The sequence below is a fragment of the Polypterus senegalus genome, chromosome 3, assembly GCF_016835505.1.
Source record: "Polypterus senegalus isolate Bchr_013 chromosome 3, ASM1683550v1, whole genome shotgun sequence".
Lineage (NCBI taxonomy): Eukaryota > Metazoa > Chordata > Cladistia > Polypteriformes > Polypteridae > Polypterus > Polypterus senegalus.
The window spans coordinates 2930297-2952734 of NC_053156.1; positions in this window are offsets into that span (position 1 = coordinate 2930297).

The window sequence follows — 22438 nt, forward strand, 5'->3', positions numbered from 1 at the left end:
CACCAATGGTAGTGACTTTGACATGCCTGCTCTACAGCGCATCTTCAACCTGAGCCTGGAACAGGGGAGAGTCCTGAGGCTTTGGAAAACATCTTGTATCACCCCTGTCCCAAAGGTGTCACGTCCTAGTGAGCTGAATGACTTCTGGCCTGTCGCTCTAACGTCACATGTGATGAAGACCATGGAGCGACTGCTGCTGATTCATCACCTGAGGCCACAGGTCCACCACGCCCTCGACCCTCTGCAGTTGAAATACCAGGAGAAGGTGGGAGCGGAGGATGCCATCATCTATATGCTACACTGATCACTCTCCTACTTGGACAGAGGCAGTGGTGCTGTAAACATTATGTTTGTGGACTTCTCTAGCACCTTCAACACCATCCAACCTCTGCTACCTAGGGTCAAGCTACAGGAGAAAGTAGGGTGAAATGACACCTTTTTTTGGCTAACTAAATAGATTACAAATGCAAGGAAATAAAAGGTGTCATTTCACCCTACTTTCTCCTGTATCAATCTATGGCTAACACGGTACAACACTCTACTGCTAAGGACAAGCTGACAGAGATGGGAGTAGATTCATACCTGGTGGTATGGATTGTGGACTATCTTACAGACAGACCTCAGTATGTGCGTCTTGAAAACTGCAGGTCTGACATTGTGGTCAGCAGCACAGGACCGCCGCAGGGGACTGGACTTTCTCCGGTCCTGTTCAGCCAACATACATCAGACTTCCAATACGACTCGGAGTCCTGCCACATGCAAAAGTTCAGACGACACTGCTATCGTGGGCTGCATCAGGAGTGGGCAGGAGGAGGAGTATAGGAAGCTAATCAAGAACTTTGTTAAGTGGTGCAACTCAAACCACCTACAATTGAACACCAGCAAAACCAAGGAGTCGGTGGTGGATTTTAGGAGGCCCAGGCCCCTCATGGACCCCATGATCATCAGAGGTGAGTGTGTGCAGAGGGTGCAGACCTATAAATACCTGGGAGTGCAGCTGGATGATAAAATGGCTGGCGTCCTTCAACATTTGCAATAAGATGCTGCAGATGTTCTATCAGGCGGTTGTGGCGAGCGCCCTCTTCTACGCGGTGGTGTGCTGGAGGGGCAGCATAAAGAAAAGGGACGCCTCACACCTGGACAAACTGGTGAGGAAGGCAGGCTCTATTGTAGGAATAAAGCTGGACAATCTGATATCTGTGACATCAGGCTCCTGTCAATCATGGAGAATCCACTGCAGCCACTGAACAGGATCATCTCCAGACAGAGGAGCAGCTTCAGTGACAGACTGCTGTTACCATCCTGCTCCACTGACAGACTGAGGAGACCCCGCACTATGCGACTCTTCTCCTGTATTTCACAAACAGTTCTTCTGAGTTCATTGGTGCATCAAAGACACAAACGAAGGCAAACAGTCAAATCAGCTGTGGCTCATCCCAAAGAGTTCAGACTCTTCCAAGGACCTGCTCCATAACCAGTCTTCGTTGACAAGGCCCCTCGCTCTTGCAGCCTCTATGAATGATCCATCTCGTGAGTTGTAATAAGATTTGGGGCTCACCTGTCCATTTGACTTCACACACTCGGAAAGACGTCCAGTAAATCAGACAAAGACAATCAGCACAATGTCAGACTGACAGAGAGCAACGGGGGGAATACTGTCTGGAATTTAATGTGAGGGTCCGGAAAAGACAAAAACACACAGCTGTTACTGTACACTGTAGTGTGTGTGTGTGTGTGTGTGTGTGTGTGTGTGTGTGAGGGCCTCTCATGAGCACAGGGTGGTCCAGCACACTCCATACAGGAGTCAGAGGGGCTCTGAGCAGCACAGCACAGGATGGAGTGTCAGACCACCACTGGGCACAACCTCAGCTCATCTGAACCTGCTGATTTAATGTGCTGCTCGCTGTGATGAGGAAAGAAAGTCAAAGTGACTGAGAACAAAAAAACAAAAACAGCAGACAGAGGAGAAGAAGGAAACTGCAGAGAGCCAGCAGCTGACCACTGTGGAGCTGTGAGGAGAGACCACCGCAGCCCTGAGAGGCTCCTGACAAACAAATATAATGAAGACATCTGAGATTTGATGAACTCATTAGTGAGTAAGAACTGAAATGAACAAACAAACATCCTGAGAGAATTTGTGAAGCACACACAGCAGAGAGACGCCTCATGTGAATTACGTCAGCAGAGAGAATATGGCAGTCAGTCGCAGGGCCTCAGTGTATAAACATCTCAGTGTGCAGGCAGGACGGCTCAGTCAGGGACACACATGGAGTTTAAACAATTGAAACTTGGCCGTTGTTATCCTCACAGTAATACAACTTGCTATAAACTGATTTATGAAAATGAAGTTTATGGACTTTATTACAGTTTCTCATGTCTTGTGCTTTTCTCGACAGTCTTTGGAAATCTTCTTGTCATCATTTCTATTTCTCATTTTGTTCAGCTGCACACGCCGACTAATCTTCTGATCCTTTCACTCGCAGCGGCCGATTTCTTATCAGGATTCTTTGTGATGCCCTTTTCTTTGATTACAGTGATTGAATTTTGTTGGTACTTTGGAGTTATTTATTGCTATTTGTATCAGGTGCTTGCAAACCTTCTTAATATAGTAGTTGTATATAATGTGGTTTTAATATCCATTGATCGCTACATTGCTGTCTGCCATCCTTTCTTTTACAGCTCGAAAATAACTTTGACTGTTGCAGCCATCAGCATTGCTGTAGTGTGGCTGTTTGCACTTTTAATTACTGTTATAGGTTTATGTTTAAGTTATATTGATGTACAGTTTTGTGAAGGATCTTGTGGAGTATTCACTTATGATGAAATGGCCATTTTTATTTTACTTGTAACTTTTTTTATCCCTTATTCACTGATGATTGGTTTTTATATCAGAATATTTGTAGTTGCAAGAAGCCATTCAAGAGCCATCAACTGTATGATAGAAAAGAGACAAACTGAGGAGGTGAGTGACAGAAAAATATCAAAACCGTCTGAAAGAAAAGCCGCAAAAACATTAGGAGTAGTCGTGGGGGCTTTTATTATCTGCTGGCTGCCTCTTTATGTGTACAATTTTTTTACTGATGTTAATAACCGAATCACACATATCATCCATAATGTCTTAGTGTTGGTCAGTGAAGTGAACTTTGGTGTTAATCCAATTCTTTATGCTTTTCTTTATTCCTGGTTCAGAAAAGCACTGAAAATCATCCTGACGTGTAAAATATTTAGTCCAGCTTCTTCAGTACTCAATTTACTGTAAATGTACTTTACTGTAAAATTAATTTTCTGAGCTTAGATGCTTAAAATTATTTACACATTATTCCTTTGCTCATTTTTCATATTAACAGTGCAATACTCTGACGTATTTCTTAACAACACAGTCATTTCATATTCGCAGTATTGTTTTTGTTATAATTGTACTCTATTGGTGTAGCGTGTACACTATTTATGATTATTGCTTATTTCACCACAACTATTGTCATAAATCTTATTCTTCTTATTTGCATGTTTAATAAACAGAACTGAAAATGTCAGAGACTCCTGGCAATTCCTATAAACACCAGCGTTTCTTGGTGACTTTATTATTTTCTATTTTTACCTGGTAAATTACTTATTGTTATTTCCATTATTTTGGGAGGGAATTATTTAGCTGATCTTAAATTAAGAAATGTGCTGAATTTTATCTAATATCTAAAAATATAAAAATGTTTTAAAATCTGGAGTTATAATTTACACCGATGTTCAAATTTCACAACTAAAAAATCCACAGCTGAGCTCAGACGGCGATCGACATTCTCTTCAGCTTTGGTCAGACGGGTGGGGATTTGTTTGAGAGTCAAATTCTATGAAATGTTCCTTTATTGTTTTACTTTTGTATCAAACTAAACTCTTCATTTTATTGTGAAGTTAATGTTTCCTATTCCTGCACTTTAATCTGCACTCCTCCTCAATAAGGCAGCAGATGACAGACGAGTGCAGACGGAGCAGTCGGCCTTCACTCCTCACACTGCTGGCTCACTAAATGACACTGAGGTGACTGTGAGGAACTGAAATGGACGACTGAGAAGGTCAAATGAGGTTTGATGTCCACAATTAAACGTAGGATTTGCTGCTTTAGCCTGACATTTGTTAATATTTGTGAAGTCTCATTAGCCGCAGCCGCTCACCTCATAGAGAACACAATTAATACTTCAGAGAACAGCATTGTGCTCAATTCTAGAAAAACAGAGAAACTTAAACCTTTAATAAAGGAATTATATTTGTATGTCAGTAATTGTCTGCCTATCACCACATTTATTCCTTTTGATAGTCACATCACAAATTGCTCAGGTTTTCTTTCTCTCTCTTTCATTTGTCAAATGACTGCTGGTTGTTGTAGAGCTCAATGGCTCAGAAAGTGTTCAGTTATCTTGGTAAGACTTTTACAAATCTAACGACACAATACAGAGGTGTCCGCTCAGTCCTGTGTTTTGATATTTTATATCTTTGTAATGAACGCTTTAGTGAGGATTTGAACACAAGTGTCTTTAAGTGATCATTAATAAAGACCTGACACTTGATATCCGTGTGTTTAGATGAACCTCAGCATGTTGATTTCAAACACGTGAAAGTTCTTTGTGTCAAGTCGTGTCACTAATCCAGACAATGCTGTGACTGTCCACTCAGATCCTAAATTTGATTCAGTTCATCGTATTTCCTGATTGTGATGTCTGTTCAGGTGAAATGCCATTATATAAACACACACAGCTGAAGTCATTTTGTGTTAAATTCCTTGACTTTGTTCTCTGGTGTCAGTTCTCGTCTCAGGTTTCTCCAGTTTGCACTGAGTTTTATTTTATTTATTCCCCTGACGTCTCTTCCTCTCCCCTAACCACAGCCAACAAGTTGCAGGTTACACAATCCATTACACTGATGAAGTTGTTGAAGTGTCTGCCTTCCCAGAATTCTATTTATTGACCAGATGCACTAATGTGGATGAGTCATTTTGTTTTTTGGATGTATTGATGCAACACACAAGGAGAGCACAACATAAAAAAGACAAACATGACACATTGTAATGTGATTTTATTATGTTTTATATCATGTATTTGCTATCGAGGCCACAAGTGAACCGACGTTGCCAATAACTCCACCCAGGGAGGTCATGCCTGATTTGCTCTCAGAACGTCAATATCAATTTCCGCAAACATTAGCATGTTTTAAAAGAGAACAGTGGATTGACGATTTACTTAAGTTAACTGACAGTGTACCACCCACTCCATGCCACCAGAACCCTACTTTGTATTTTAAAATGATTTATTATGTCATTTGTCAGAATAGGAGGGTGAGTTGAGGTCGTTGTTGGTGGTACCAAAATCTTACTGGCAGCAGGTTTGTGAGTTAGCACACACAGACCTCTTGGGTGTCCATCTCGTCATTGGCAAAACACTCGGAAGGATAAAATGTAGATTTTACTGTTAGGGAATTAATGAGGAGATCCGTCCCTTTTTGCGTTTTATGTCTGGCATATCAGCTGCGACAGATTCGTAGAAAAGACCATGATTCTCTTGTTCCATTCCTCTGATAAATATATAAACTTCTGAACGTATCAGGGTGGGCAAAGTATGTCCTCTTGAACCCTCAGCCCGATGATATAAATTGGATTGTGCTACATGGTATCCAGAGGCTATCCCCTTAAGTCCAGAAGCATCGCATGGGCACTAGTAGGGGTCATCACGCATATCCCAAAGGAGGTCCTAATGGACCAAGGGAGGCCATTTACCTCAGAAATATTCAGAACAGTTGCCAAACTGCTCCAAATCAGGCACCTTAAGACTTCAGTGTACCATTCTCAGCCTGATGGTCTAGTCAAACAGCTTAATAAGATGTACAAGCAAATGCTTCTCAAGGTGGGTTTGTACCTCATTTTTCTGAGAGGGCTGTGCCCTTGACTGACCTGACAAAGAAGAGGGCTCCAAACTAGGATCAGTTACTACCCATCTTGCTATCTGCATACCAGGAAGTCCCACAGGCCTCTGTAGTTTTTTCACCTTATGCATTTTTATATGGGTAACAACCCCAGGGATTATTGGATATATTAAAAGATGGATGGAAAAGTGAGGCACCCTCTCCCACAAATATCTTCAAATATATCACACAATTATGCAATATATTTGGTAAAATCAGACCAATACTAAGAGCTTATATGGAACATGCGCAATCAGCCAAATCTATAACCATGGTAAGATGCTCCTAGTGTTTGCTCTCGGAGATCAGGTCAAGCTTCTTCCACTTCCTATTCCAAATTATTGGATCATTGGAAAGGGTGAATTGAAATTAAGAAAAGGAAGGAGCTGGTTGACTATTTGGTTAAACAACCCAAACAATGACGAGAGTTCAGAGCAGATATCCTGTCCATCCGAGAAGTGATCAATGAAAGTCCTGCTCGGACCTCTCTGCTTGAACAGGACATCATAACTGACCCAGGAGTAATTGTCTGAGATTGCCCGTAAACACTCCTGGAAGCAAAACGAGCAGAAGTGGAACTTAAGGTCAAACAAATGCATGATTTAGGAATGATTGAGGAAAGTTTTTGTCCTTGGTCCAGTCCTATTGTATTGGTCCCAAAGGCCGATGGCAGTTAGCACTTTTGCAATGACGTATGTCAGCATGTTTCCTGTTTTGATGCATATCTGATGTTGTGAGTGCACAAACTCCTCAAGCAACTCAAAAAAAGCATGATATTTGACCACCCTTGACATGGCAAATTCTCTTAAAGAAATCCGTCAAGGAAAAAAAGATTATTTAGCACCTTTAGTGGTCACTGGCAGTATCGACTCCTCCCATTTGGATTACATGGGACACTGGTCACCTTCCAATATCTGGTGAACAGAGAGCTATGGCTCACAACTCTTATACTGCTGCCTATCAGAATGACATGGAACACATGCAGCAGGTTCGAGGGGTGCTCCTCTCACTATATAACAGTGGCATTAACATTATTTTGGATTAATTGAGGCCAAAGAATTCACTATAGGGTGTGAGGTAGTAGAATTCAACCACAGTGTACCATCGTTAATGCTGTACTCAACTGGCCCTGTCCACAAACTAAACGGCAAGTATAAGCATTCCTGGCATTTGTGGGGTACTTCTGAAGGTGTGTGCCTCATTTTTCCTAGAGGACTATGCCCTTGACAGACCTGACAAACATGAGGTCTCCTAATATAGTAGTTTGGGGGGAAAAAATGGAAACAGGCCCTTACACCTGGACCTGTACTGTTGGATTTTATTGCCCAGGCTGACATTTTGGACACAGGTCTCTGTGCCGTGTTGAGCAAGAGTGTCTTTTGTGTAGAACATCCCATCGTGTTGCTGAGCCAGAAACTATTGGACCTGGAAACCAGGTATGCGGCTATGGAAAGGGAAGTATTGGTGAATAAATGAGCTATTCTTCAACTGAGGTACTACCTGCATGGCATGAATTCACTCTAGTCATCGACCAATCACCTTTATAGTGGATGGCGCTGCACTAATAGTCAAACCAACATGTCACTTGATGTTTCTTGGACCTTCAGTCATTTAAATTCAAAGTCCTAGATCGCCACAGTTCTCTCCATGTCAATGCTGATGCCCTTTCTTGGAGATATGGCCTCACGGTTTGGGCTCCTTGACCCAATTGGTCTGGGCTGGGTGGGCCATGTCACACACGTGTGCTTAGGAGACAACTTCAAGGTTCATATAAATGTAATTACACTCCCAACTAGGGGTTGGTGCTGTTGCCTAATGCTTTTTTTCGTCCTCCATCTGCAGAAGTAGTGATTGACCGTTGTATCCTGAATAATGTCACGTCAAGTTCCCAGCAACCTGAACCCACTTCTTCCTGACCTGACTGATGATATGTAAACACAGGCACTTGTCATTTGAGGGGACATCCTCTGAAAGTGTGGAGTATTTTTACAAGGAATTCACTTTAATTCTTTAAAAACTTGTAAAGAGACAACTTGTACTGTGTTAATGAAATACAGAAAAAATGTCTGCATGTGTATTGTGTGTTCAGTTTGTACAAAATATCTCACTGCAGCAACCCTATTAGATGGAATAGCACGAGGATTATAAAGATGATTCAAAATCAGTCAAGAGTGCTTTTAAAAATAAGTAAAACTTATAAAACAATTATAAAAAATATTTTAAACAGTAGTGACAGGAAGAGAGTTCTCATCCAAATGTAATTCCTTTGTTAAAGGTTTAAGTTCCGCTGTTTCTATAGAATTGTGCACAATGCTGTTCTTTGAATTATTACATTTATTTGTTAATTTCAGTTCTTAATTCTCTAATGAGTTCATCAAATCACAGATGTCTTCATTATATTTGTTTGTCCAGAGCCGCTCAGGGCCTTCAGTGGTCTCTCCTCACAGCTCCACGGTGGTCCAGCTGCTGGCTCTCTGCAGTTTGCTTCTTCTCCCCGTAACTGCTGTTTGTTTCTTTGTTTTTTATGGACAGTTTAACATTCTTTGAACATAACAGCGAGCAGCACATTAAATCAGTGGTTTAAAATGAGCTGAGGATGTGCCCAGTGGTGGTCTGACACTCCATCCTGTCCTGCACCCAGTGCTGCTCAGAGTCAATTTACAAGTGTTATTTAGACCAAAAGAAGCCATTATGAAGGTCTTGGTACGTAACTACGGTGGCCCTGAGGGGCAAAGTGTGAAAAAAACACACACAATAAATATTAACAAAAAACACATAAAACAAATTAACATGAAACCCATGAAACTAATTAACATGAAACACATAAAACAAATTAGAAAGAAAACAGAAATGGACTCTCAAAACAGAAATGACATCATTTTTAATTTACCAGAAAGGAGAAAATGAAGAAGACCTGCACTGGTGGTATTTTTGAAGATACAGGAACATTATCGTTTTTGTCATATCAGTCTCGTTTTTTAGTATAGTTTCAGTGATTCGTTATAAAGCAAGCCTTGTGTTGGTATTGCACAGTTTTAAAGTGTTTTCTGTTCGTTCCAACATTGTTTAAAATAAACATGTTTTGTCTTTTTTGTGGCACAAATCTTCGGTTAAGAACAGCATATTGCCATAACTGCAGCCGCGCTCTAAGTGTATTGACAAGCGTTTTAAAAAACTGATTCAGGTATGTTATGTTTTTAATGGCATACCATATAATAAAGTTAAACTGACTGCAAGTAAATGGTAGTGCTATATGCATAAGTTAATAACCATTGGGCATATTGTCTAAAGTGGCAGAAATAATATATCACGTTTAGTCAAATTCAGTGACGTGAGTTTGTCCCGACAGCACTAGACAACAAAAAATGCAAAAGTTTTGGACGAGACGCCGGTCCATTTCAGGGCCCATTCAATCACTTTTAGAAGTACTTCTAACGTTGAATAGGTAAGCAAGTTATCAGACATAAATGAAAAACGGGAAACTTTGTAAATTTGTAACTTTGAAACTTTAAAATGAGCAATAATATATGATTATTATATAATGTCATTTAATTTTTTATGGGTTGCTGTGTTCTAAATATCCATCCACACTAAATAATATACTGTTTTTTAATAGGTGTTGTAAATACCACAGATGTGTCTGATTTAATAAATGAATATTTTCGAAAAGGTCACAGGTATGATGTGATTTTAGATTTCCTCATGACGCATCATTGATTCAGCATAAGTCTCCGGACTCTGAAAACAAAATTAAGACTGCTTCGTCTTTCAAAGTGTGGAAATTTCATTTCTTTACAGGTAGTCCGTTTCATGATTCAAATGAACTACGTGGACCTGGACAGCTGTTTAGTTATCGGACAATGTTTCAGATTTTAAAACGAAAGTATCAGTTGCGAGCTAGAAGAAGTGACGTAATGAAGCTTATGTCAGAAATGAATCCCTCTGGAACTCGAGCAAGGAGGATCCGAAGGTTTTTCCAAAGAAGTTATTATTCTTTGGGGCCTAATTATGTTTGGCACGTCGATGGCAATGATAAGTTAAGATTCTCGAGAAAAATATTATGGTTGACAACTAATACTAATCCAACAGACGAGTTGTTCCGATGCGATTGAGAACAGATTGTGGAACAGAAAATGGAATAATGGCAGCAATGCAATGTGCACTGAGGTCGCATCACAGTGACCGTTTTTCAGGAGAAGCAAGTCATATTTATGGGACATCTACATCTAATCAAAGAATTGAATCCTGGTGGGCACAGTACAGAAAACAACGGTAAGCGCATTATCTTTATTATAATTAACGTGCCGCACTTGATATAATTTAAACATTTACGAGTATTTTATTAACATTTTGTTTCATATGTTTATAACATATGCTTTCTGTTAGTTCACAGTTCTGGATGGACCTTTTCGAGGATCAGAAAGACTTGGGCCATTTCAACGGCAGTCATGAACACAAATGTTTGCTACGCTTCTGTTTCACTGAAATCCTGCACAAGACCTAGAGGAATGCAATCAACTATGGAACCAACATAGAATCAGACCTTCCAGAATGTCTACGTGCCCCCCCAGGAATTCCCAACGAATTGTGATCTTGCCTCACAGGTCCAGTTTCTTTTTGAATGATCTTTTACAACAACAACAACATTTATTTATATAGCACATTTTCATACAAAAAAATGATTTTAGAGCCACCACGAATAGTTATTATGAGGAAATTGAACATACAGAGTATCAGGATTAAGTTAAATTGAAGTTACGAGAAGGCCATGTTACAGTAATGTGTTTTCAACAGTGTTTTAAAGTGCTCTACTGTATCAGCCTGGTGAATTCCTATTGGCAGGCTATTCCATATTTTAGGTGCATAACAGCAGAAGGTCACCCGCCTCACCACTTCTTTTAAGTTTTGTTCTTGGAATTCTAAGGAGACACTCATTTGAGGATCTGAGGTTACGATTTGGAATATAAGGTGTCAGACATTCCGATATATAAGATGGAGCAGATTATTTAAGGATTTATAAACCATAAGCAGAATTTTAAAGTCAATTCTGAATGACACAGGTAACCAGTGTAGTGACATCAAAACTGGAGAAATGTGTTCGGATTTTCTTTTCCTAGTTAGGATTCTAGCAGCTGCATTCTGCACTCGTTGCAAGTGATTTATGTCTTTTTTGGGTAGTCCTGAGAGGAGTGCGTTACAGTAATCTAGACGACTGAAAACAAATGAATGAACTAATTTCTCAGCATCTTTCAGTGATATAAGAGGTCTAACTTTACTTATGTTTCTTAAGTGAAAAAATGCTGTCCTAGTGATCTGATTAATATGCGATTTAAAATTCAGATTACAGTCAACAATCACCCCTAAGCTTTTTACCTCTGTCTTGACTTTTAATCCTAATGCATCAAGTTTATTTCTGATAACCTCATTGAATCCATTATTGCCAATCACTAAAATTTCTATCTTCTCTTTATTTTGCTTTAGAAAATTACTATTCATCCATTCAGAAATACCAGTAAGACATTGTGTTAGTGAATCGAGAGAGTCGGGGTCATCAGGTGCTATTGATAAGTACAGCTGTGTGTCATCAGCATAGCTCTGGTAGCTCACGTTGTGCCCTGAGATAATCTGACCTAACGGAAGCATGTAGATTGAGAAGAGCAGCGGACCAGGATAGAGCCTTGTGGAACACCATATTGGATATCATGTGTCTTTGAGTTGTAATTCTCACAACTAACAAAGAATTTTCTACCGGCCAGGTAGGATTCAAACCAATTTAAGACCCTGCCAGAGAGGCCCACCCATTGACTAAGGCGATTTCTAAGAATATTGTGATCAATGATGTCAAATGCAGCACTCAGATCTAAGAGGATGAGAACAGATAAATGGCCTCTGTCTGCATTAACCTATAAATCATTTACTACTTTAATGAGTGCAGTTTCTGTGCTGTGATTTGTTCTGAAACCCGACTGAAATTTATCAAGCATAGCAGGTTTATTGAGGTGGTCATTTAACTGCATAATGACTGCCTTCTCCAGAACTTTACTTAAGAATTGCAGGTTAGAGAGCTGAGGGGTCAAGATTATTTTTCTTGAGTAGGGGTTTAACTACAGCAGTCTTAAGACAGTCTGGGAAGACCCCCGTATCTAATGATGAGCTTACTATGTCAAGAACATTATCAATAAGCACGCCTGATACTTCTTTGAAAAAACTTGTTGGTATTGGGTCGAGGACGCAGGTGGAGGGTTTCAGTTGAGAGATTATTTTATGTAAATCAGGTAAATCTATCCTGGTGAAAGAATTTAATTTGTTTATAATGGAGTACTGGGGCTTAGGAGGTTCCGCAGTGTTGGGGAGATATACTATGTTATCTCTAATATCATTAATTTTGTGATTGAAGAATACAGCGATAGCCTCACAGGTTTCACTGGAAGTACTTAGGAGGCATTCCTTTGAGTTACCTGGTTTAGTAGGTGATCAATTGTAGAGAATAAGACTCTAGGATTACTAGCATTGTTATTTATAATCTTAGAGAAATAGCAGCGCCTCTCAAGACGGACTGTGTTATTGTATTCTGTTATTTTGACTTTTAATATTTCGTGGTGGATAGTAAGTTTACTCTTCCTCCATTGACGCTCAGCTCTACGGCATGTTCTCTTTAAATCAGACACTCTTTGGGTCTTCCATGGTATAACAATGCTAGAAGATTTTTTCACTGTCTTTTCAGGTACAACAATGTCAACAGCAGCTCTCACTTTAGTATTAAATCTTTCCTCCTTACTATTTATCCTCACTATTATAGTTGGCACTATAAACGGACTGATTGTTTAGAATGTTTGTAAGTTTTAAGGCTGCTGATGAATCAAGGAAGCGTTTTTTAACAATATGCTTCTCATGAATGTTTTCTAACATTATTTCTATATTAAACAGTAGAAGAAAGTGGTCTGATAGACGAATATCAATGAGCTGCTTCACATCAACTTTTAGTCCTTTGGTAATTACTAAGTCTAACGTATGACCTGCTTTATGTGTAGGTTGATTAACGAGCGTCTCAAATCAAAAGAGTCCAAGTGTAAGGTTGTGTAGGCGGTGTAGTGATGATCATCGTTTCTGCATTACAGTTCCTGGAGATTTTGCTCCAAATCCATCCTATATGTGTGTGCGAGTGTTGCGTTTGATTGGCTGGCAACAAGTACAGTTGTTATTTGTGCCTTTCCCAGCCTTGACGATCATATTTATTCACAGCAGTCGCCACTTTCAAAAGTTGTGCTTTTTATTGTGCAATATAAGTAAAGCCATAACCCAAGCTGTTGCCCATCATAGCTAAAATTAAAAACACGCTTGTATCATAATAAAAGTCTTAACCGATACGAGATGGTTTTGCCATTAAAGGACGCAAGCCAAAATCGACTGTTTTGATAACAGTGCAACACAATTGTTAAAACCGTCAACTTTAGATTCCATGTGAGAGGTTTTGGTTTCTCAAGCACCGAACACAAGGGAGAACTTGAAACAGTTTCTCGATCACCTTTTATCAGTGAGAATAGCATTTCTAGACTCTCACTGGCTTTCTCGAAATGAGTGACACACATGAATCTGTGTGAGAATCAGCCTCTTTGTTTTACAATATTATGAAATTCACTAGGAATGAGATCTTCCTCAGTAAGCCATTCAGTTACCAGAACTTGCAATGCACTGACAGCCAAATAGCGTATAGAATCACGTACTGATTACACATTTGCAAGTTTACTACTTGAATGTCCATCAGGAATGCAGCTTGATTTAACGTAACTTTGGCGCTTTCTGCTGTGGTTAGCTGATTGAGGGATGCGGGAGAACAGAAGAGAATGAAAATGAAAACTGGAGCTTTTTTTGTGGCTGCAATAATAAACCGCTGCCATCATCTGCTCACATCTGCCTGTTTTCTGTGTCTCTAAAGTGGATCAAACAATGCAGCCTTTCACAGTACTCTGTAGCATAGCCATCAATCAAAGAAGGTCAGTAAAATAGTGGAATATAAACAGTTTAGGTTTATTAAGTCTTAAACTGTTACTTAAATAATGTGAGAGTTCATTTAACGCTGGCACTTTGCAATGTGAGGGGTTTCATCATAAGTCTGATTAGTCTGCTTAACGACAACAGATTTGATTAAACCCCTCACTGACGAACCTCGATTCTGCGTTTGTAGGAAAAGATTTCCTTCCCTGCGATGGACTGATGTCATGTACACGGATTGTTCCTGCCTTATTGTGGTTCTTTAAATTGTATCTATATATTCTGTTTTAAAGAAATACACACCATTTTTAGTTTAATGCCATAATAATTTATGCTGTTGTTTATACAGACTCTGCACATTCAAACTTTGTTTTTTTAACAAGAGAGTTGGCAACATTTGTAGTTATGGTGTCATTTCTCAACATTTACCAGACGTGTTCTAATCCTTTCCAAATATTGGGATATTTAGCAACTTTCAGGCTTTCTTCTCCACTGAGCAAATTAAAGTACTGGTCCTTAATTCATTTTATTAGTATGCAGTTTATGCATATATCATATTTTTAAGCAATGATTCAATTCTGCCACTGAATGTTTATATTCCTATACTATAGGTTTTGGTCAAGGGATTGTGGTTTTCACATTGCACAGCAGCAACTTCAGGACCTTAGGGACCAAAATGAAACTGTTGGTCTTTGTGGAGATGAAGATATACAAGATCACCTCACATATGTGAAAGAACAATTTAACCTTCAAAGACCACAAGTCTGGGAAGAAGCCCTTGATTTATTCTTTAAATTGAAGGAAAAGTCAAATGTTTGATGACAGCAATACAGCAGATGCAAGCGTGCAAAGCAAAAAAAAAAACCAAAAACACGTATAAATTAAAAAACACTTAGATCAGGTTTGTTAACTTGTGCAAAAAAGTACTATGGCAAGCCGAATGAACATTTAGAGATATCTCAAAATGAATTTCAGATATCGTAAAATGTAATTTACTTTTTAAGATATCTGAAACTCGCTTTGAGATATCTTAAAATAATTTCCTTCACATTTTAAGGTAGCTGCAATACATTTTGAGATATCTCAAATGAGTTTCAAGATATCTCAAATACATTTTCAAATATCTCAAAGTAATTGTGTCTGCATTTCAAGATGACTCAAATGAATTTTCAGATATCTTAAATTGACCTTTTGTGCATTTTAAGATAACTCAAAATCATTTCCTGTAAAACTGCCTATTATTTCAATGGAATTTCTTGTTTATTATAAGATATCTTAAAATGTATTTGAGATATCTTGAAATGAGCAGGGAGTGATGTTGAGATAACTGAAAATGTATGTATCCATCAACTGATGGATCTTTAATCCTTTAATAAAAAAAAGTACAATTATGGGTTGCATTAACTAATACATTTGTCAGCCTACAACAATCACGCATGTGTGGACATCTGCATGTGATTATTATTGAAAAATACTATCCAACAAGATGGCGGCAGGGTGGCGCAGTGGGTTGTGCCGCTGCCTTGCAGTAAGGAGACCTGGGTTCGATTCCTGGGTCCTCCCTGCGTGGAGTTTGCATGTTCTCCCCGTGTCTGCGTGAGTTTTCTCCCACAGTCCAAAGACATGCAGGTTAAGCGCATTGGTGTCCCTAGTGTGTGCCCTGTGGTGGGCTAGTGCCCTGCCCGAGGTTTGTTTCCTACCTTGTGCCCTGTGTTGGCTGGGATTGGCTCCAGGAGACCCCGTGACCCTGTGTTAGGATGTAGTGGGTTGGATAAAGGATGGATATCCAACAAGAAAGACTTTTCATTGTGGTGTCAAATTGCTATTCCCAAATGAAAACCTGTGACAGCTGATTTACACATACGTCAGTTTACAACAGTTTCATGAAACAAGAAAGGGTGATGGCTTCTGGCATTTCTAAAGTATCACTGGAAAAAAGAAACAGAAAATCATTTGTCTCCTACCTTACTATGTTTTCAGACTCTTCTTCAGAGGAGCTTTCCTTGTCCTCGATGACAACGGGTGAATAAAAGTCTGTGTTGTGCTAATAATTATGCATTATAAATATTTCAGTTAACAGGGAGAAAAATCAATAAAGAAACACAAAACTCTGAAAGTTGAATTTTTGATGGTCTAACCTGTAGCACTGAGACCCAGTCAGGGATGATGAACTTGTGGATGTTTCTGTGGTGCATTTGTCTAATCGCTGTTCACGAATTGGGACTGAAATCTAAAGAGGAAAAATTCATATTTGATTCTCAGAACATAAGCACATTTATTTGTAGAATGCAGCGTGTTTGCTTTATTTTGGTAACATCTGAGGTACAAATACAGTCAAGCTTCAAGAAACATAAGTAAAACATTTACTCAAAGTGTTTTACAACTGACAATAGTCTACTGCAATAAAAAAAATGACAAAAGATGTATTTTGGGGGATTTATTAACTGAATGTATGACAGTGTCACTGGGACCTTTATCAAGGCTGAGCAAAGGCCATCCCATTTGTACTTCAGAACAGCTCGTCCACTGGAAGCTCAGCACGTTCAGGCCCTGTCAGGACTTGGATGGGAGTTTGAGTTGCTGCTGGAAGAGGTGTTGGTGAGGCCAGCATGGGGTGCTTACCCTGTGCGATGACAGGGACACTGGGCTGTAAAAATGGCATTGTCCCTTGGACGAGACATAAAACCGAAGTCCCGACTCTGTGCTCAGTCAAGATCTCTGGGTATCTCTCAAAAAAGAGCAGAATGTTCCCTGATGTTCTGCTTAAATTGTCCACCACAGCCTGGCCATTCTGCTCCCCTAATTGTCTAATTATCTCTTTCACCACCTAACAGTTAATGTGTGGCGAGCGTGCTGTTGCATCATCCAGTTGTTTAAGTTAAATGCTATATAAATATGCAAAATTGATATTATTATTATTATTATTACTGCGAAGAGCTGTACAAACAATGACAAACAAGTGAAAACAGAAGATTCCTACATTACCTTTTGTTGGTCAGGCTTAGATTCCTCTCTTGGTGAACTACGACATAATGGCTACAACAGATGCTCTCCATTATTTCGATTTAATGATTTGTACAGGCTAAAAATGTGCAGCTTTATGTTTTAGCACCTCATTAGCACCTTGCTTCAAATGCTCCCCACAACCCTGAAATAGATGAACATCTTATGTAATGAAGGGAAGGATGGACGGATACACAAGATTAATAAACACGTAGAGAACATTATTACAGAATGTACCAAGGTGTCTTCTAAGTTGTCTCTATTCATGCTCCATTTTGGTTGAATAAGAACGTCATTGGCAGTCTCATCCCTTTGACCTTCAAAATGAAATAGTTCATAGTCAATGTGTAATCAGCAATGTATTCATTCCATAAATTGTACTTAATGTGTACAAAATTAAATGAAATCATCTTTTCTGATATTTCCACTTGATTTTCTGAAATAATGCACATGTATAAAGTCATTCATATTATTTATTTGACTCTGTTATTGGCATTGCACTCTGTGTTGTAGTCTTTCTCTGCACACATGAAAAATGTTAATGTGTTGAAGGGCTTCCCAATTGCATCTTTGAATGATTGTATAGTAAAACTCTCTTGAGATCCAGGAACCTCATCCACTTCGAATCCATCAGAATGGAGAATAACATATGAAATATTGGGAAGAAGATGAAATGTCTTAAGCTTTGCTTCTACTGCCTGAAGTAGCTGTTGTGCAGAACTTTCTGATGACATCACTAATGGCAATGGTTTTCCTCTTTCCTTTTTAAGTATTTTATCATGGACACTCATAATACCCACATTGGCCTGAAACAGAAATTTTGACATATGTATAAAAATACTGTATAAGTAAAATATTTAAGCTAAACTTTAATACTTAATTTGTAATGCTTTACTCCCCTGCCCCCATAGTTTTCGAATAAAGTACACGTGAGAGCCAATCTCAGAAAGTTAATGTTAATGTTAAAATTCATACGAGTGTTTGCTTCATTTGAATTGAATACACATTTCACCGTTACATACAGGATGATATAATCTTTCACCACCCATAAGCTAACATGTAGTTGACCTTTCTTAGCTATTTCTGTGATTGTTAATTAGGCAGTTAGGAAACAGCTTCTCTGACACAGGCACGGACTCTCACATTAGCTTACAAAAAAACAGGATATGCGACTCTTAAATCAACTTTATACGAGGGAAGTTCAAAAAGTTTCTGCACTTTTATATTTTTGTTGGTAACAGTGAAGGCGGGAGGAGGAGGAATTGAGCATTAAAAAGTTGGTATGATGCTGGGAAAAGGTGACTGTGTAGAAAAGTGATGTCATTTGTTTTGGAAATTCCAAATAAATGGAGATAAAATAAAGTGTGGAAACATTTTGAATGTCCCTCATTTATATATACTGTACATATATATATATATATATATATATATATATATATATATATATATATATATATATATATATATATATAATGTATATAAACTGCTCAAAAAAATTAAAGGAACACTTTGAAAACACATCAGATCTCAATCCTCCTGGATATCTATACTGATATAGACTGGGTAATGTGTTAGGAACGAAAGGATGCCACATCGTTTGATGGAAATGAAAATGATCAACCTACAGAGCCCTGAATTCAAAGACGCCCCAAAAATCAGAGTGAAAAAATTATGTGGCAGGCTAGTCCATTTTGCCAAAATGTAATTGCAGCAACTCCAAATTGTACGCAGCACTTTGTATGGCCCCTGTGTTCTTGTATACATGCCTGACAACATCGGTGTATGCTTCTAATGAGATGACAGATGGTGTTGTGGGGGATCTCCTCCCAGATCTGGACCAGGGCATCACTGAGCTCCTGGACAGTCTGAGGTGCAACCTGGTGGCATTGGATGGACCAAAACATAATGTCCCAGAGGTGTTCTATTGGATTTAGGTCAGGAAAGTGTGGTGGCCAGTCAATGGTATCAATTCCTTCATCCTCCAGGAACTGCCTGCATACTCTCACCACATGAGGCCAGGAATTGTCGTGCACCAGGAGCCACTGTACCAGCATAGGGTCTGACAATGGGTCCAAGGATTTCATCCTGATACCTAATGGCAGCCAAGGTGCCTTTGTCAAGCCTGTAGCGGTCTGTGTGACCCTCCATGGATATGCCTCCCCAGACAATCATTAACCCACCACCAAACTACTCATGCTGAATGATGTTACAGGCAGCATAATGTTCTCCATGGCTTCTCCAGACCCTTTCACTTCTGTCACGTGCTCAGGGTAAACCTGCTCTCATCTGTAAAAAGCACAGGGCACCAGTGGTGCATCTGCCAATTCTGGTATTCTATGGCGAATGCCAATCGAGCTGCATGCTGCTGGGCAGTGAGCTCAGGGCCCATTAGAGGACATGGGGCCCTTGGGTCACCCTCATGAAGTCTTTCTGATTGTTTGGTCAGAGACATTCACACCAGTGGCCTGCTGGAGGTCATTTTGTAGGGCTCTGGCAGTGCTCATCCTGTTCCTCCTTGCCCAAAGGAGCAGATGCTGGTCCTGCTGATGGGTTATGGACCTTCTATGGCCCTCTCCAGCTCTCCTAGAGTAACTGCTTGTCTCCTAGAATCTCCTCCATGCCCTTGAGACTGTGCAGGGAGACACAGCAAACCTTCTGACAATGACACGTATTGATGTGCCATCCTGGAGAAGTTGGACTACCTGTGCAAACTCTGTAGGGTCCAGGTATCGCCTCATGCTACCAGTAGTGACACTGACTGTAGCCAAATGCAAAACTAGTGAAGAAACAGTCAGAAAAGATGAGGAGGGAAAAATGTCAGTGGCCTCCACCTGTTAAACCCTTCATTCCTGTTTTGGGGGTCATGTCATTGTTGCCCCTCTAGTGCATCTGTTGTTAATTTCATTAACACCACAGCAGCTGAAACTGATTAACAACCCCCTCTGCTACTTAACTGACCAGATTAATATCCCATAAGTTTCATTGACTTTATGCTATACTCTGATTAAAAAGTGTTCCTTTAATCTTTTGAGCAGTATATATACACATATATATATATATATATACATACTGTCATAAAGATGAGACATACTCAAATGAAGGTTTGGGGCAGCCACCCGTATATTCTGGTATCCTGGCTGCAAAAGTCTTTATTTCTTACCGTAAACAGCACTGATGTACATACCATTGAGTCCAAAACAAGACTGAGGGAAAAGGCAAAAAAGGGCAGGCTTTTAAAAGGGAAGACTGGAAGTGAGGTCATAAGGATCGGGCACATGCTCATCAACCATTGGATCAAGCCCGGACGTGACATCAGAAGGGCCGGAGCTGGTAAGTTCTACTTCCATAACCTCAGTCCCGGAAGTGACGTCAAAACAGCCAGGTGGAATCTCCTGGAAATGGTCTACAGGAAAGGGAGAAAAGGAGTCAGTGCACTCTGCCACATCCCAGCATGCCTCAGAACTGCCATCTCTCAAGCCCTTTAGCTGCCTCCCATGCGCACGTGTGTGACAATACATATATATATACACACACACATATACACATATATATATACATATTATATATATATATATAAAGTTATATGCAACTTTCCCTTTCCTTGTAATCATTTTTAACTTTATTTTTGAATTTTATTAAAACTTTTAAAACTAAGTACTGCGGAATTCTTTGATTATGTGTCACACTTGTGCCTGAATTGTTCTATGAAGTAAGTTTTGGACAAGCCCAAGAAAGTACATCATATATTACAAAATGGTAGCGCTGCTGCCTCGCAGTTAGGAGACCCGTCTGGGTTCGCTTCCCGGGTCCTCCCTGCGTGGAGTTTGCATGTTCTCCCCGTGTCTGCGTGGGTTTCCTCCCACAGTCCAAAGACATGCAGGTTAGGTGGATTGGCGACTCTAAATTGGCCCTAGTGTGTGTGTGTGTGTGCCCTGTGGTGGGCTGGCGCCCTGCCCGGGGTTTGTTTCCTGCCTTGCACTCTGGGATTGGCTCCAGCAGACCCCCGTGACCCTGTGTTCGGATTCAGCGGGTTGGATAATGGATGGATGGATGGATATTACAAAATCCTAAATCAGGCTTTATATGCTCCATTATTACAAAACATTTTTCACAACTCCACACATTATTTATGGATAAAAATGCAGTTTTCTTGAACTATCACACTGTTAATATAAAAAGATGAACTTTTTGGGAATGGATATCATTTATTTCACATAGGTGTGAATCCAGAACACACATTTGTTAAATGAATCCTGTTGATCAGGTATATCGGCTTTATGAAGTTTGTTTTTGTAAAGATAAATTGTATTCAACCGAGACCTCCCATCAGAGATAATAAACAGGTCTCAAGTGTAACTCTGAGCAGACACCTTGAATGTGCATTTCATTTTAATGGTCATGGAGACCTGAGATTTCAATGTCAGGTCAGTGTCAGACTGGTAAATCTTTCTGATTAGGATCCTAAGGAGTGCTGATATTTTTACTATTGTAGTACAGTATTTGTCCTGGTCAAAAAGTAAGAACTGCACTATATGAAAAAGAACTTTCAGTGCGTTTTTTTGTTTGTTGTTGAAACGTACTAAAAATGATCTGTGTAATGCAGAAATGTCGCTTACATCACTTTTACAAAAGTACTTTTTCATCAAAGCAACAAGCAGCTGCTCTGCAAGGGCAGTCAAGTAAGTAGCTTCAGTCACGTAATAAAAAATAAAGCTGTGCACTGTAACGCTGCTATTACAGATTTGAATTCCAAAATATGTAAAAGTTATGATTTGAAATTTCAATACTAACTCGACTGAAATGGAGGGGCTGACATGTCGCTCCCAGCTCCAAGTGTGTGTGTGGAAGTTTAACTGGACCTGCAGTGTAAAACCATAGAAGCATTAAAGCAGTGGTTCTCAACCTTTATGGCCTTATGACCCAGTTTTACTTAGTGATGTTCATTGATGACCCACACGTATAAATCGAATTAGTCAAATTCACGCAAATATAAACGGGGAAAAATAATGGCGCAGTGCTGTTGGTACCGCCGGTTAAAATTGGGTGGAGGTGGGAATACATTATAGTGTGAACAAGTCAGTAAGTGAAATGACCAATGGGTCAGAAACACTGGCTTAGAGTACCGTTAAAATAATCTCGATAAGACGTCACAATTTCCACCTGCCTGAGTCCCACCGCCATCATTTTATAAGTAAGTTTTTATCTTCCTAACAAACGCTCACTTCACGCCATCCTGTGTTAGTCCACGAAAATCTGACTAACAAAGAAACATTGTGATAATTTCTCCTAATTGCATAAAAAATACAAAATTCTCCATAAATTAATTTGTGAAGATCACTGCTGGTGAATGGTCACACCACAATGTCAATAGCAGAACTCCGAATGTACATTTTAGTAATTCTTCGCATGACTGATGTCTGAAGCCGCTCACTTTGTTTTAAGCTTCGAAATCTCAGGAACTTCTGCAGGGTTGTCCCTGTCTCTAAATTTATTCAGT